Below are 10,509 nucleotides of genomic sequence, written 5' to 3' on the forward strand. Positions count from 1 at the left end.
AAGAGTCCCCGCCGAGCGCCAGAAGCGGCCCGCGGGGCGGGAGCGCGGCGCCAGCCCGGAAGGGGAGGAGGGGAGGCGGGAAGCGGCGTCGCCTCCCGGGGTCCTGCGCCTGCGCCCGGCGCCGGCTGGCGGTTGCTAGGCGACGCGGCGGGGCCGGCTGGGCCTACGCGAGGCCTGGCGAGGCCGAGCCGCTGCCGGGGGTCGGGGCGGCGGGCGGACAGCGGTCAGGGGGCGTTCCCGGGGCCGGGCGTGCTCAGCTAAATAAACTTCTGGTTGTGGCACGGAGAGCTGTGTGCTTGTCTTCATCCTTCGCGTAACTCCGCTGCTGGGTTTGCTAGGGCACTCCAGGGCCTCACCTGCAGCACCTCAGGGAGTGAAATGTTCTAGCACCCACACTCTTCTCTAGAAGTACAATGTATTTTATTTTATTTTATTTTATTTTATTTTATTTTATTTTATTTTATTTTATTTTATTTTATTTTATTTTATTTTATTTTTTCAACCTATAATGTGAACAACCACTTCACATCCTGCCTGGAAGCTGCAGTGGCTGAGAGTATTGCAATTGTAGCTGTATGCGCAACATTCAAAGCTACTGCATGAAGTCTCTGCAAACAATTGCAGTTTTGCCTAAGTTTTCTGTAATTTTATATTGCTGGGATTTCTAGAGGCACTTGCAGAAGATTCTAGGACGTTTTTTCTCCCACAGCCCCATCTCAGTGTACTGATTTTCAAACCTCTACCTCACAGGCTTCTGATCTTTAACTGTTCTTTGTCTCTGCAGAGCACAATGCTTCTTAGTCATTAATAAACAGTAAAATTTGTAGCCTTTGTGACTTCCATGCAACAAACAAGTACATCATAGTTGGTAGATCATGGCCCCTAGATTTTAGACCTGACAATAATGACAGTATTATAAATGTGGTGACCCTGCTAGCAGATGGGACCCTCGTCATGCATGCCTTTTAGAGGAAGTATTCAGCTGACTACCTGAAGTAATTAATGTATGCGTTACATATATACACAAGGTGCAATTTGATTTAAAATATATTTATTTTATTTCAATGCAGTTTAATTTAGTTTAGTTAGATTAGTTTTTGTCCTTTCCTTGATTGCTGGTCCTTGCTCTGCTGAAAGATTCTCGAAAAGGATGAGAGCTTTGAAGTTTGCAGCATGTAATGATGCGAGCCATGAAGTTCTGGCATGCTTCTGTGTCCTGCTTTTTGGGTACTGAATACAATGGGATGGTTTGTTGCCTGTAAAACTTTTGTCTCAGCACTCAAAATAGTGATTATTCTTGGCACTGCAGTCTATCTAGCCATAGCTGAAATGTGTTTTGTTTGTTTGTCCTCGTGCCATTGCTTACTAAAGCTTGATAGCTACAGGGAAAAACAATAGGTTTCAGATTAGACCTCACTCCGCACAAGTTTAATGTAGCTCTTACGGAAAGCAGATATTACACTTTCTGTCTGTGAGTTAGAAGCCGAAGTAGTGCTATCTTTATTTATTTGCTTCTTGCAGCCACTGAAGAAATGACTCATCTCCAGTAAACAAAAGCCCAAAGACATGCAAGCTTGACAATCATACTGTGCTGCAGTGTTATTTTAGCATGAACACTACTTTATACTGCAAAGGCAATTGGGTCACGCTCTCATGCACAGCTCATTAAGTACTATTCTGACCAGAAAATGCCAGAATCAAATGCTTGAACTCTACAGGTTGCCCTACGCACGCAGACAAGATGCAAATCTGCATCTATTCATATCTCAACTGAAAGGAAATGGGCAAAAAAAAATATAGTTTGTCTGCCTTAAAGCATTTTTAAGGGAAGATAAAGCTCCAGTGTAGACTGTAGGGCATAACAGATGTTAAAACCAAACCCACAATTTCAGACCTCAGTTTTACTACTCCATAGTAGTTCCTGGTCAGAAATGCATGTCTTATGTGCTGAGAATTGTCTGTATTAAAAACTGCTTAATGTCTGATAATTCTTCTGTGTGTATCCAAAAGGTTGTACTTAAAGTGTGTAAATAAAGAACAGACCTGAGTTGAAGGTAGTCACTTTATGAAAGAGCAGAGATTTCATGCACGTGCTTGTATTAAAGTGTTTTAAATGCAGAGAGTTTCACTACCTTCTTATTAAAATGTTGGTCTAATCATGGGCCTTTGAGCGGTGATCACAATTTCAAAAATAACGCTTCACAAAGTTTAAGCAGCAAAAAGAGAATGAAAAGTGATGCCAGCATTTAAAATGGCATGCGTTCCTTGGGGCTGAAAATTGAAGAGGTGGTAGAGATGCGCGTCCCTGCCAGCTGGGAGAAGCATGTTCAGGTGCATAGCTCCATGGCTGCTCTCCCTGCTTCCTCATTCCCCTTTCCCAATAGAGGATGTTGTCCTCATCCACAGTATTTCAAGGTTGCTTCTTCTCCTGAGAGACAACAGCACAAGGAGGTGAAATATTGCATACCTATTCCCATGGCCTCCTGATAGTTTTTGTGTGACAAGGTTGTGACAAATGGGAGCTGAACTTTCCCCAGTCTGCTACCACCTGAGCACAGCTGTGCAGGGACAGCTCGGAGCCTCATGTTCACCTCTGTTCACCTGCAGGATGCATCTATCCAGCTGCCTGCAGGGTGGTGAGACACTCAGCCTGATACCTCTGTGTTGAAGCTGGGCCAGTCACATGGCATACATGAGGATGCTGCCACCTGACAGGCTTCAGCAGGACGGGACCATGCAGCTCCTGCATGGCCCTGATAACGCCCCAGGCTCCCATGGCAAAGGACCTGCTTGGCCCTCCCTGGCTCTCTGCTGTTGTACTCCTCTTACAATCTACCTTTTCCAACATCCCCCTGCTCTTTTGCAGTGTGACTGCTTTTCTTCTCTTCTCTTCCTGTCCTTCCACCTGTCCTGTTCAGTTGTGCAGATGCAGACAGCTTACCTGCAGTATCTGACACTTCATACACAGCATCAGAATATCCATTACTTCATGCCTAGCTGTGATGTCTGTCCCCTATGCATCTTTGTGATGAGGAAAATTAAGCAATCTCTGAAGAGAAATGGATATTTACAATTTTGTTTGGTGTTTCAGTAGCGTACCCTCTTCCCATGGTGCTGCTTTGGAGGAGACAAATTACCTGGGGATGGAATTAAAACTCCTCTGCTGTAAGGTGGAGTTGAAAGTACAGGAGAGCGGTATGTCTACATTGTGCCAGAGGGCTCCATCCTTTTTCTCAAAGTCACTGGGCCAGTGTTGATCTGCTTTTGGGCTGGCTTTCCAGCAGGGGTTTCCAGCAAGACCTTTGTGGAGGCACAAGGAGTATTTCTGCAGAAATGCAGAACTAGAAGGCCATGTCTCCAAACAGGAGGCAGCTGGTCAGTGACTTCTCTTCTGATGGGCACTGAGAACATTGGGGCACAGGGTTTTTAGCAAGCAGGACCAGGAAGTACATGCAAAAGACTGCAAGGTACCAAGACATGCAAGGTACTTAGTAAGAGGTCAGTAATGTTAGTTCTAATTCATGCTGTATAAATTGTTCAGCTCATGTGCTCATGTTGACAGCTTGTTTTGAAACAACAAGGTTTTATTTTTAAGTAGAATCAGTAAATTACATCTTGGTCATTTGTTTGGTACTGCTTTCTACAACCTTGCTGCAGCATTTTAGGATTAGGTTTAACATACTATGGAATATATTGCCTGGAAAATTTCTGCATAAGAGGTAACTTTCGCCCCTGCATAGTGTAACGGGCTCCACATCCAGCATGCTGAAGCGTCTGTTTTCAGACAGAGACCTGTTGCACATAGGAGATAGAACTTTTTTCCTCCTACAAGGACAGGGTCCTGCTTCACAAATAGGGATCCTGCTCACTTGAAAGTAGCACAGTGCAGAGCTTAAGTCTTGTGACCATATGTCCTCTATTCACAGTGCTTCTAAGTTTACTAAATTCCAGGATAGGAAAGTGAAGGAAATTCTAATTATCCAACAAGTTTAGCTATGACCTTGCACAGTGTTCCTTTTCCAGCCGCGTTTCTCTGTAAAACAGAAATGTGAAAATAGCTTTTACCACTAGATGGCATTTAAGGCTTGTTTTTTTTTTTTTTTTTTTTTTTTTTTTTTTTTTTAAATGCGCTGAAAACCAGCCCTGAAAACTGCCTATCTAGGCAGAATAATAGATTTCTAAACTAGTTTTCTTCTTCTTCTCACACAGCCTAGGCTTGGGCACGCAACCAAGTTAATGACACAGAGGCATAAAAGCAGTGCTGTAAAGCTGACTTGAATGAGTTGTGGAAGCCAGCCTTGCACTCCTTTGTAGTCTTACTCCTTGGCCATCTTCACCAAGGTTTTCTTAAAGAGCTGAGCAAAGCAGTGCATAACAAAAATAGCAAATCTTAGCTTTGTTGAATCAACTGTTGTTGGAGACAGACAACAACACCAGCTTGTTGCTGTCCCTTGAGATAATGTGATCTAAGGGCTGCTAGCACAGTGGTAGATCAAGGCTTACCTGTTGTCTCTGTGGTAATTGGGACCCTAGAGAGAGTGAGTCACCCACCTGTGTCTGAGATAGTCAGCATCTTTGTACCCTTCTCCTTAAGAATTGCTGCCAGTGGGAAATATCTGTGCCTAGTACCATACAGTGAACAGACAGCTTAACATAGGCACCCAAGATGCTCAGTTTTGGATCCTCTTCTTAGAACTTGTTATTGGTGTGAGTTGAAGAGGAACAAATAAGGTTGCCTCTTTCCTGCTGTGCAAGTGACTGCTTTGCCTGCATTTTCTCATTATGCCCTGATCAGCTCATCCCCAAAGGCACACCTGTGTACAGAGCTGTAGCAGTGTCATCATCTGCCAACATGCAGGGGCAGGTCACAGAAGCAACACCAACCTCAGCTCCTGGCTTAGGTGCTAACCCTTGTTACACATTTTGTAAAAGCTATTCCACTTTGCTCCAGTGGCATAAAGCTGCCAAACATCTGATATCTTCACTTAGTCATTACCAATAAATTTGCTCAGCTGCAAAGGCAAAAATTTTATTTCAGGCAAAGTGTTACAGTGGTAAATGTAGGTTGTTCTCTGAGGAGAGCAGTGCTCAGTCCCAGGGGTTCACAGGGAGATCCCAGAATGAAGAGCATCCACTGCTAATGATGCCAAAATTATTGTAGCTTGCTTCCTCTGGGATGCTAGAGTCAGCTCTAAATACTTTTCTACTGGCATAACCATCAAGGTGGATTTGTTAGCTTGTGTCATGCCCTGTTGTCGGTGAAGCAGCAGGACAGATTTCTCTTTCTCTTTTTAGGGCAAGGTATTACAGTGCTCCATGTCTGTGGTGTGCTTGCACCCAAGGAAGATGCCCTCCCACTCTTTCCACATACCAATTCTCAGTCCCAACTCCATCTGCTCCATCTACACTTCTCCACCAGGCCTGCTGATGCTCCTCCTGCTCCTCACCCTGGCCTCTGCAAACCCTGGGCCAACAAGAGCTGGGTAAGGACATAAGCGCATGGTTTGCCTGCATACTGTGCACACCCCTGCCTGTAGCATGTCCCAGAAGTCAAGATGACTGCAGTTGTTATGTCAAGAGAAACAGTCACATGGGCCAAAAAGCTAAGAAGCCAAAAACCTGCCTGTGATTGAGTTGTCATGTATGCCTGGGTGGAAAGCGTGCCCACCTCTCCATGACGCAGATCACATGGTGAACATGCGGGTGTTCCACCTAGCTGATCTGCCGTACTTAAGCTATAGCTGTGCAAGTTGCAGTTTTCCCATCTCCTCCATGCAGCATCATACTACAGGCTGCATAATTTTTAAGTTCTTGTTTTGATTAAAAACCAAAAGTAACACAGCAATACTGGGCAGAGTGCAGATGTGAACTTCTAATGCAAATGTAGACAAATTGGTGACAGTAGGCTCCCTTCAAAACTTGTTTTCTTGCAAATACATTCCTTTTTACCTGGGTTATTGTGACAGAAAACAAATAAACAAACAAAAATCTAGAAGAGGGTTTGTGGAATAAACAGAAAGGTCCTTATCACCAGATTAATTAAACTGGCAGCTTTGTTCCCCAGGCTCATATTTCATGAGAAATTCTATAGGTTTATTATGAGTTAATTAACAAATAACTGGGGGGTTGATCAGGAAACTGCTGTAGGCATTTGTAGCCATGAAGGGAGGTATGTAAGCTTCCATATTGCGATGCATTAAGCTGAAATTCTAATTAAGAGCAAATCAGGTGTGAATTTTTAAAATAAGTGTGCTGTATGAATTACCTGATAGTCCACAGGAATTTTCTTGTATTTAGATAGTCTCAGCAGTTTTATTTTCTGTATATGAGTCAAACTGGACGTAATCTAGTTAAAACGCAGAACAACTATTTCTCAATATACAGTATCAATTATTAGAGAATAAAATGAGATCCATATGAAATTCAATGTCCAGGCTGTCAGCAGTTTTGATATGAAGCCAAATTTTTAACTTTTGCATTTCTTTGAGCTGAGACATAGGCAACACATCTGATTTTTATCTAGTATGTACTTTTTTTTTTTTTTTTCCTTGCAAAAATTACTATCTTTTCTATTCTGGGGTAAAGTAACATTTCAGATTGCAGGTTTTTAGCTCTTCATCATTCTCAGCAGCCTCTTGAGTCTGATTCATTCCTCACATCCAGAACAGCCTCCATCTCTTTGGAAGGGAACAAAAGTTGTGTCAAATAAGCAATGTTCAACATGATATCCTGTTTCTAGTTACGCCCCTATGATTCTCCTGTGGCTTCTTCTCTGGTGGTTGGTGTGCACTGGAAGAAAGCATTTGGACTGTAGTTTATTCAGAGTTTTCCCTCTGGAATAGAGTCTTTCAGTACAATCTTTAAAATTATATTTGTGAGGGCAACAGATGAGGTTCAGCTCACCTCTGAAGATGTCTCTGAAAAACAAGAATGGAGGTGTAGCAGGGGATATGATACCATGGTTTTAGAGGGATCGTTTTGCATTGTGGTGAAACTCATGGCTTTCTTTTCCCAACACCCTGCTTAGCTGGTTTCCCAAACATCAATAAACCACAGAAATTAGTATTTCAAGTTGTCAGTTCACAGGCAGATGTTCTACCTTTCCCTCAGAGGAGGCACTATGTTCTTGCTGTTAGAAGAGCATTGCAAGTAAACAGGAATGTGTCTGTGTTCCAAAGCAGAAAGGTTAGCATTGAAAATTTCCCAAGACCATGGGTTCAAGGCATTTCTCAGATCAAACCTTTTCTCTCTTCCTCATAAGCTGTAACAATGGTTTCTTTCCCCTGATACTTTTCTTGCAAACCAGTTGCTTCCAAACCTTTGGTTTAATCGAACACTTATCTTTAAGTGGTATTTCTTGGATTTTTTTTTTTTTTTTTTTTGATTGTAGCGGGATCCATTGCACCAGAACTTCATAATCCTGGTTAAATCTTTCTTTGACATTCTGTTCTTTTGGTGACATACAGGGGAGATATAGAGCAACAGAGGCTTGTGGTAAATGGAAACTGTACAAATCTATTACATCAGGTAATGAATATTCCATATGTAGATTTATTTATTTGTTTGTTTGTTTGTTTTAGTACTTAAACTAGTTATGGTTCTTCTGAAAATATGTACAGTACAGTAGCTCACAGTGGCAATTTCACTAGCCTCCAAGCTCACAGGAAGGGGAATGTAACAACTGTGTCCGAGGATGACACAGGAATATATAGGAGAAAGTTAAAAGGCTCCCCCAGTGGTCATGGCCTTTTTTCCCCAGTTTTCCATTACAGAATTACCAGATATTCCTGTTTTCTTAAAATGATCTTGATAACGAATAACCTATACTGCTTGTTTTCTATTGTGTTGTTCTCTTAAACCTTCATTACAATTTATGTATGCATACTCACGTGCACATGAGTCTACCACAAAATTTCTGTGAAGATCCCTAACAGTTAAAAAAGTATTACAGCTGCTGTTACTATCTCTGAATTTTATTTTGTTATCACTTTTTGGACTTGTTCAAACCCCAGAGCTCCAATTTGCAAGGACAGTTTTTGAAGGCGTATGTTTGCTCGCAGACTGGCTACAAGTGAGACCAAAAGAAAACCAGGATTCTCACCATTACTGGTGTGTTTGATAGCTGATACAACTGCTGAATTAGTGATGATGAAACAACTTTGAAAAAGTACCAAAACTGAATCAAGACCTAAAATATACATGATGCTAACAACTTTTTGTTTTTGTTTTTGTTTTTCCCTCACTCTTCCTTGATTCTTCTGGTCCCTGCTGCTAGTTTTAAGTGGGTCAAATGTTTCAGCAACCCCTTTTTTCACTACAAATGGATCACAAACACATCTAAAAGTTGCTATTCATATCTGTAACAATGCTCCTAACCCCACTACTCACGTCAGGAATGTTGTAGCATAAAAGTGTAATGCTATTCATTGTCATGTCTCTATTCAAGTGATTTCTTAGTCATTAACTAGTCCCAGCATCATAATCTGGGGGAAAACTTCTACATTTTGCTCTGACTAATGAGAAGGTTTAGGGGAGAATTCTGTTACTACATTGCACATACAAAATAATTGCCTGCTCCCTCAGGAATATACTAATAGCTTTTCAGATAAAAAAAATCTCGTCCTATGCTAGTTTATTTTTTTTAAGATATTTGAATAGGAAGTGTCTGTGTTTTCCAGAATAGCCATTAGGGACAGAGGTACAAAAGCATTGCTTTACTCTTTGGGCAATTTCAAATATGAAACTGGTAAGAATTAGGAAGTTTTTTCAACAGCTATAGTGTACCAAGAAAAGAAATAGATTTTCAAATCATTAAAACTCACAGAGGGCCAGATGGCTGCCAAACAGGCCACTGGCAGCAAAGGTCTGAGACTTTGTTTAATGAATCTCCAGAGAAATCTGGACAAATTCACAGCACACTTTTTATTTATTTATTTTTTCTTAATAATCAAGCCCTTCAGCCCACTCTGTGTTGCTGGGTGGTGAAGCTTTCTTTTACCATGTTGATCCTTTATCTCTTCTTAGTCTTGTGGTGCCTGACAGGGCTGTGTGTAGGAGCTAGAGGTGGACTGCCAGGCCAGACTGCAGGTGGTGACAACTGAGGGGAAGAACCTTCTCCAAACTCCTCAGAGCTGATATCTGGAGGTAGAGGCTTGTCTGTTTGAAAGTCATTGTCAGCAATCAAGAATCTGGCCCTCAAGCCTTGGTCTGGTGAGTGAAAAATGAGCCTGAGGCTGGCTGATGGGAAGAAGAGGGTGCAGATGGAACGTGGCTTCTTCTGGGGTCAGATCCTTGGTGACACTGGCACTAAAAGAAGGCAAGAAATGTTCTTTAGGGGATTCTGGCTACTCTTTGGTTCTCCTGCAAACTAAGCAGAAGGAGCAGGAGAAAGTATTAGTGCAGTAACTGGCTACAGCTTGGGGGAAGTTGCCACCTTCCCCACCACTATGTGGTTTGGTCACAGCTAGCGTAAGAAAGAGCACGAGTTTCCTGCCCAAGACTGAGATCCTCCACACTGACCTTGGCCCAGGAAGGTGCCTGCAAAGAAAGGCAGTCCCTCTTGCAGTGGCATTGGGGCAGCTGGCACAGCAGGCCGAGGCTACAGTTGCAGTGGTGGCTGCATCCTGCTGGGCCCCAGCCCTCAGCCCAGGCACAGCAGTCTGGCTGCCTCTTGCTCGTACAGCAGGGCAGTGTTTGAGGATTCAAATGGGCTGCTGAGATGTGCTGTCTCTCAGAGGAAAATATGTTGCTTTTCAGAGCTGCAAGACCTTAGCTGTATGGCAATGTGCAGGATCCAGAAGGACAGAAGGCTGAAGGTTGCCTGATGTTGCTAGAAGGTTGCCTGATGGGAAGAAGTAAATGAGATTCGAGCACTGCAAGGTTGTGTGGCTGGCCTTTGAAAGTGTCTGGTTCCACTTTCTTCATCCCTGTCTAACACAAGCTTTTAACTGAATAACTGTACTTTTCCCTAAATTTTTTAACTGCAAAACACTACAGATATAACCAGTAACTGGCTTTAAATGATTAACATAGTCTCATACACATATACTCCAGTTCTTCCAGGGATGAAAAAAGATTTCTTTTAGCTGCAATCCATATCCTTTAGTGACAGATTTAAGATAGAGCTAACCGTTGCTGCTAGCTAGGTATCACACTCACACAGCCAAGCCACTTCTGAGACCCCAAGCTAGTTTCTGTCAACAGTGCTAGCATTTTGTAAATGAACTTGCTTGCTAGAAACCAGAATATAAACTGCTAATTCAGGACTGACTGCACAGTGCAGATAAAGCTTCAGAGGCACATTTTACAGAATATCCACTGCACATGGGCAACAGACACCTTTGCCTTTCAGTTGCTTCTCTAATCAAATGAGAAAACCCTCCCTAAAATGTTGGAGATGTGTGACAGACAATGGGTCTGTCTTCTTTTTTTGCCTACTAGTTTAAGCAGTCTTTGAATTTTTTTCCTTTTCTGTAAAACAGAAGATTGAGTTATCAGTGTGCAGAGTTG

The sequence above is a fragment of the Netta rufina genome (assembly GCF_964035555.1).
Source record: "Netta rufina genome assembly, chromosome: Z".
Taxonomy (NCBI): domain Eukaryota; kingdom Metazoa; phylum Chordata; class Aves; order Anseriformes; family Anatidae; genus Netta; species Netta rufina.